Source organism: Hemibagrus wyckioides, linkage group LG25, assembly GCF_019097595.1.
Source record: "Hemibagrus wyckioides isolate EC202008001 linkage group LG25, SWU_Hwy_1.0, whole genome shotgun sequence".
NCBI lineage: Eukaryota > Metazoa > Chordata > Actinopteri > Siluriformes > Bagridae > Hemibagrus > Hemibagrus wyckioides.
This window is the reverse complement of record NC_080734.1, coordinates 1,798,712-1,805,891: the sequence shown is the minus strand read 5'-3', so window position 1 is coordinate 1,805,891 and position 7,180 is coordinate 1,798,712.

Genomic DNA, 7,180 nt, shown 5'->3' with positions numbered 1-7,180 from the left:
CCGCTGACCCCGCTCCGTCAGTTTACGTGGCCTACCACTTCGTGGCTGAGTTGCTGTCGTTCCCAAACACTTCCACGTTCTTATAATACAGCTGACAGTTGACTGTGGAATATTTAGGAGCGAGGAAATTTCACGACTGGATTTGTTGCACAGGTGGCATCCTATCACAGTTCCACGCTGGAATTCACTGAGCTCCTGAGAGCGACCCATTCTTTCACAAATGTTTGTAAAAACAGTCTGCATGCCTAGGTGCTTGATTTTATACACCTGTGGCCATGGAAGTGATTGGAACACCTGATTCTGATTATTTGGATGGGTGAGCGAATACTTTTGGCAATATAGTGTATATATTATTCATATATTTTTATAAATATTATATAACATTATCATATTATTCTATTATATATATTATTATATATTGTATTATATTATTATTATTATTATTATTATTTATGTTTATATTATATTATATACATACTTTTATATATTTTTATATACGGCCTCCTGGTGGTCCAGCATCAGGATCCTGTGCTCTCATTGCTGCGACCCGGGGTTCGATTCCTGGGCGGGGCGCCACCCCAGCCGCTGAAGAGTTGACTCTCAGTGCCAGTCCCAAGCCTGGATAAAAAAATGGGAGGGTTGCGACAGGAAGGGCTTCCGGTGTAAAACCTGTGCCAAAATCACACGGGTCGATCGATCCACTACAAACAGCGGACCCTGCAAGTGTGCAGGACAAACACTAAGAAAAAATATATATATATATTTTTATATACACATATATTTGTATGTGTATATCCAAAACACAATTGGCTTTACATAACTATTGGTGTTTTTCAGAATTTATCACGTCTTCATTTCTACTATGATAGTTTTTATTCTTCCTATTTTTCTATATATATTATTATTACCCCTATCCTTATACTTTTCTTGTCCACACACTTTACTTTATGCTCTTCTTCAGATGTAGGACAGTCGTAATAAGCCTTTCACTACATGCCCGACTGTGTATGATTTCGTATGTGATGAATAAAATTTTAATTTGAATTTATAAACACATTTGTCATACAGTATTTTAAGATCTGGTATAAATTCAGTACTTGATTATTTCAGTCAGCTCTTTATCACACCATGGTATCACTTCAATACTCTGTGAGAAAGATTTGGATTAGATTTTGAAACAATCAGGTTTCCTGTATTTTCTTCTTCAAAGATGACGTTACATTTGATTTGGGTAAACCTGTGGAGATACCTCAGACACAGGAAGTTGTTTATTCTACCACCCCTATGGAAGGGAACTAAGGTTAGTGGTTTGGGGGTCTTGCTAAGTCACTCAGTGGGATACAGTGACAAGAGATGTACGCAGTTGCCCTGGAAATGGAAAAAACCCACTAAATGTAGAATATTTACATATATTGTATTTTCTGTGTTTTGGCAGCGAGGTGGTGGAATGAACTTCCCCTCGATGTCCGAACAGCCGAGTCACTGACCGTTTAATGACTTTTCTTTCCCTGATGTACTTTAATTAGAGCTTAAAACATTTAAAAATACAGAATGAACAAGCAGATCAAAACAACGTCTGTGGCTGGTGTAGAACACCACACACACACGTGTGCACACACAAACACACACACATGCTCACACACACAGATGCGCACACACACACACGCGCGTGCACACACACACACACACACAAACTGCATATGATGAATGAAAGATTTCTGGGTAATTAAATGAGATACAGAATGAATTTTCGGACACAGAGCCCTTTAGGAAGTACATGAATATTAAAACAATCCCTTATTCATAACAAATGCACGTTACAGATGAAGCCAGTAACTGGTTTCTGACCGTATTCTGGCACTGACCGTATTCTGGCACTGACCGTATTCTGGCACTGACCGTATTTGTGATTCAGTGTCTGGACCTGACTGCTGACATGCTGCTCCTGCTGACAGATTTATGCTCTGACTCAGAGTGAAATCTGACCCAAATACTGCAAGCTTAACATCTTACCCAAAGATCTGACTCAGAACTTTTTGATAACTCTAATCCGGTCTTGTGCTTGAGCTCCAGACAGGGAGCATCACACCCTCAGGACCCTGGCAGGTACCTCAGGAACCCTGTCTGTATTCTTCCCTTGGGCTTTTGGAACTATGAGATTTTCAGTAGTGGGCCATAATCCTGAACTTGGACCTCAAATACCACAGACGGAAATGTGTCTGTGGTAGCAAGAGGATCACCGGCTGGAGACACAGGACTTATCTCACAAATGAAGTCCACCAGGAAGCTGTGACCCTTCAGAGAGACTCTCCATGAACACTTCAAGTAAGATCAGAGCTTTTAGAAGAAGAACTGAGCCCAAGAACTCTTTATTATCACCACACATACATTACAGCACAGTGGAATTCTTTTCTTCTTGTATCCCAGCTGAGGAAGTCGGGGTCAGAGCGAAGGGGCAGTTCTGGGAGCAGGGAGGGTTAAGAGTCTTGCTCAACAGTGTAGCTTGGTGGTGCTTGAACCCCAATCAACAACCCAAAGCCTTACCCACTTGAACCACCACTGCCTCACACATTGAAATAAAATGTTGCATCTCTAGGACTTTAACAGTACATCAGACGTCATAACATGCAAATACACAACTCTGTATGATGAGTACACAGAACATGGGCTGTACTGACAGGAAGTGGAAGGCTAGCAGCACTGAGTGGTAATGGGTTTGGTGTTTGATCAAGCTGGGTGATAGTCAGATGTCAAAAGCTTCAAAGAAGCACAGGGTTGATCGACTCGCTTCTGCTTGTAAGAAGATGAAACTGAAAGTGACTCGCCTCGAGTGGTGCAATGCTACAGAGTCACTCTCAAGAGGATTGTGGCAGGGACAAGCAACCAGGACAGAACACACTGTGTGATGATTCTTATCATCATCAAATAAACACAGCTGGTTCTTTATTTCTGATCTAATTCTGTCCATCTTGCACAGAACTCAGAACTAGACCACAAGCTCCTACTTGCATCAACTGCTCTCCACTTGTACTTTGCCCTACCCCTGGTCACATCTACCTTGAGGATATTTTATATCCAAAATGTACAGATTCTAGATGTTTGGCAGGTCAATTGTGTGTCTAAGACTGAGGACTGCAACCTTGCAGCTTGGGAACGACTCCTAGAGCCTCTACTAGACTTCAGGTTCCACAAATGATGTATACTTCATTGATGAGATCTGGGGCATGATATACTAACATTTCCTCTGGTTCTGTTAGATAGCATCGATTTCCCATCTACACTCTGTATGTGGTGGACCATGTAGAACATCATCATTCAGCTGACCAAAGCCTGATTTCAGCCTCAACTCTCACCCAGGTTTTCCTTGTGCTGGAAATGAGCTCAAGATGAAATGATGCCTCTAATAAGCACCTTTTTGTTCTGGTGACATGCTCAGAATGCGTCCACTGGTAGCTGGACATGCTGGTTTTGTAATTTAGGTGAATATCTTTCATCCTTACTGTATGTCCCTGGACCCATAACTAATACTCTGAAATGTTAGGAAATAAACAAACTGTTCATTATGATCACCTGAGATGTGGAAGGATTTCCTTTTTTTCTTTTTCTTTTTTTCTCCTCTTTATTGCTTAATCTTCATTTTTCCTGGTGGTCCAGTGGCAGGATCCCACACTCTTATTGCCACGATCCGGGTTCGATTCCCGGGCAGGGTGCTAACCCAGCCACTGAAGAGTTAACTCTCAGAGCTGGTCCCAAGCCCAGATTAAATGGGAGGGTTGGTTCAGGAAGGTCATCCGGTGTAAAACCTGCAGCAAATCGACCCCGAACAGGGAGAAGCTGAAAGAACAACAACAACAACGTTTACTGTCTTGATCCTTAGTACACTGTAGAAAAAGCAGCATCGTGGGGGTCAATTAAAAGGAATCTAGAAACCCATTAAATGCTGGAACACTTTCACTGAACTAGATGTGGATTATTTAGATCATTTAATGTAATTAATAAAAATCCAAAATGAAACGTTTCGTGTGACTGATACATGTTCCTGTCTCACATGAAAACAAAACAAACTTGATGTTTAGATCTCAATGTTCTTTATTCTATCTAAAGTCTAACTAAAGTTTACATAAATAATTTTACATTTTTTATGCGAATGAATGAATGAATGCATTTTAGGCAAAAGTCAGATTTTGTGACATTTTCATAAAAGAAAAGAAAAATTGACAGGGAGCTTAGTTGATCATAACAATGGAGGGAAAAGACAGATGAGAGAAACCCTGTGAAGTTTGTCTAAAGCGACGCTCTGTGAACCTGGCAAAGTGTGTCAGAAAAAGGAAATAAAAACTCAACAGAATGTGATGTGTGCTGCACAGGAAACTAAACCCACAGAAAAACAACTCAAAACAATGGACGCTGATGTTGTGGTTGGTGTAGAAACCATCTGTGTGATCTTAAACACACACACACACACACACAGACTGGAGATTCTGACTAGTAGCTCAGGTCTCCTTATCATGACAAAGGAGCAACATTTGAAACATTTGAAACCTTAACATTACGTTTCTTTATTTATTTTAATCCAAAGCTTTTATAATTCACTTCAGTTTATTTGTTTAGCGCTTTTAACAATGGACATTGTCTCAAAGCAGCTTTACAGAAGTATAGAAACATCGACTAATAATAAAATTTAAAATTAAGTTCACATTTTCCCCTAATCAGCAATCCTGAGGGGATGGTGCAAGAAAAAAACTCCCTGAGATGCTATGAGGAAGAACCCTTGAGAGGAACCGGGCTCAGAAGGGAACCTTGTCCTCATTTTTGTGACACTGAACAAATAATGTAAATGTTAATAATGTCCTTTCTACAACCGCAACCAAGAGCTCCTGATGAAATATTAGGTCAGTGTAGCAGAGTATGATCGAGACGCATGGTTCACATGCTGTACTATGATGCTTTTGAGGTCTGGAAGGCTTCCAAGCTAACCAAGCTAACTTATAGAAGAAGCTAAAAATCCTAAATTCGTTTGCATGCAGATATAGAGATACATGTAGATGAGTAGATCAGAAGTCTGATATACATTGGGTCTCACAGCTCAGAGATCAGAGATCATGTCTCACAGCTCAGACATCATGTCTCACAGCTCAGAGATCAGAGATCAGTCTCACAGCTCAGAGATCATGTCTCACAGCTCAGAGATCAGAGATCATGTCTCACAGCTCAGAGATCAGAGATCATGTCTCACAGCTCAGACATCATGTCTCACAGCTCAGAGATCAGAGATCAGTCTCACAGCTCAGACATCATGTCTCACAGCTCAGAGATCATGTCTCACAGCTCAGAGATCAGAGATCATGTCTCACAGCTCAGACATCATGTCTCACAGCTCAGAGATCAGAGATCAGTCTCACAGCTCAGAGATCAGAGATCAGTCTCACAGCTCAGAGATCAGAGATCATGTCTCACAGCTCAGAGATCAGAGATCATGTCTCACAGCTCAGAGATAGAGATCAGTCTCACAGCTCAGAGATCAGAGATCATGTCTCACAGCTCAGAGATCAGAGATCATGTCTCACAGCTCAGAGATCAGAGATCAGTCTCACAGCTCAGACATCATGTCTCACAGCTCAGAGATCAGAGATCATGTCTCACAGCTCAGAGATCAGAGATCAGTCTCACAGCTCAGACATCATGTCTCACAGCTCAGAGATCAGAGATCAGTCTCACAGCTCAGAGATCAGTCGCACAGCTCAGAGATCAGAGATCAGAGATCAGTCTCACAGCTCAGAGATCAGTCTCACAGCTCAGAGATCAGAGATCAGAGATCAGTCTCACAGCTCAGAGATCAGAGATCAGTCTCACAGCTCAGAGATCAGAGATCAGAGATCAGTCTCACAGCTCAGAGATCAGAGATCAGAGATCAGTCTCACAGCTCAGAGATCAGAGATCAGAGATCAGTCTCACAGCTCAGAGATCAGAGATCATGTCTCACAGCTCAGAGATCAGTCTCACAGCTCAGAGATCAGAGATCAGTCTCACAGCTCAGAGATCAGAGATCAGTCTCACAGCTCAGAGATCAGAGATCAGAGATCAGTCTCACAGCTCAGAGATCAGAGATCAGAGATCAGTCTCACAGCTCAGAGATCAGAGAGCAATCTCACAGCTCAGACATCAGAGATCATGTCTCACAGCTCAGACATCAGAGATCATGTCTCACAGCTCAGAGATCATGTCTCACAGCTCAGACATCAGAGATCATGTCTCACAGCTCAGACATCAGAGATCATGTCTCACAGCTCAGAGATCATGTCTCACAGCTCAGACATCAGAGATCATGTCTCACAGCTCAGAGATCATGTCTCACAGCTCAGAAATCAGTCTCACAGCTCAGAGATCAGAGATCAGTCTCACAGCTCAGAGATCAGAGATCAGAGATCAGTCTCACAGCTCAGAGATCAGAGATCAGTCTCACAGCTCAGAGATCAGAGATCAGTCTCACAGCTCAGAGATCAGAGATCATGTCTCACAGCTCAGAGATCAGTCTCACAGCTCAGAGATCAGAGATCAGTCTCACAGCTCAGAGATCAGAGATCAGTCTCACAGCTCAGAGATCAGAGATCATGTCTCACAGCTCAGAGATCAGTCTCACAGCTCAGAGATCAGAGATCAGTCTCACAGCTCAGAGATCAGAGATCAGTCTCACAGCTCAGAGATCAGAGATCATGTCTCACAGCTCAGAGATCATGTCTCACAGCTCAGAGATCAGTCTCACAGCTCAGAGATCATGTCTCACAGCTCAGAGATCAGTCTTACAGCTCAGAGATCAGAGATCAGTCTCACAGCTCAGAGATCAGAGATCAGTCTCACAGCTCAGAGATCAGAGATCATGTCTCACAGCTCAGAGATCAGAGATCAGTCTCACAGCTCAGAGATCAGAGATCAGAGATCAGTCTCACAGCTCAGAGATCAGAGATCATGTCTCACAGCTCAGAGATATGTCTCACAGCTCAGACATCAGAGATCATGTCTCACAGCTCAGACATCAGAGATCATGTCTCACAGCTCAGAGATCATGTCTCACAGCTCAGACATCAGAGATCATGTCTCACAGCTCAGAGATCATGTCTCACAGCTCAGAAATCAGTCTCACAGCTCAGAGATCAGAGATCAGTCTCACAGCTCAGAGATC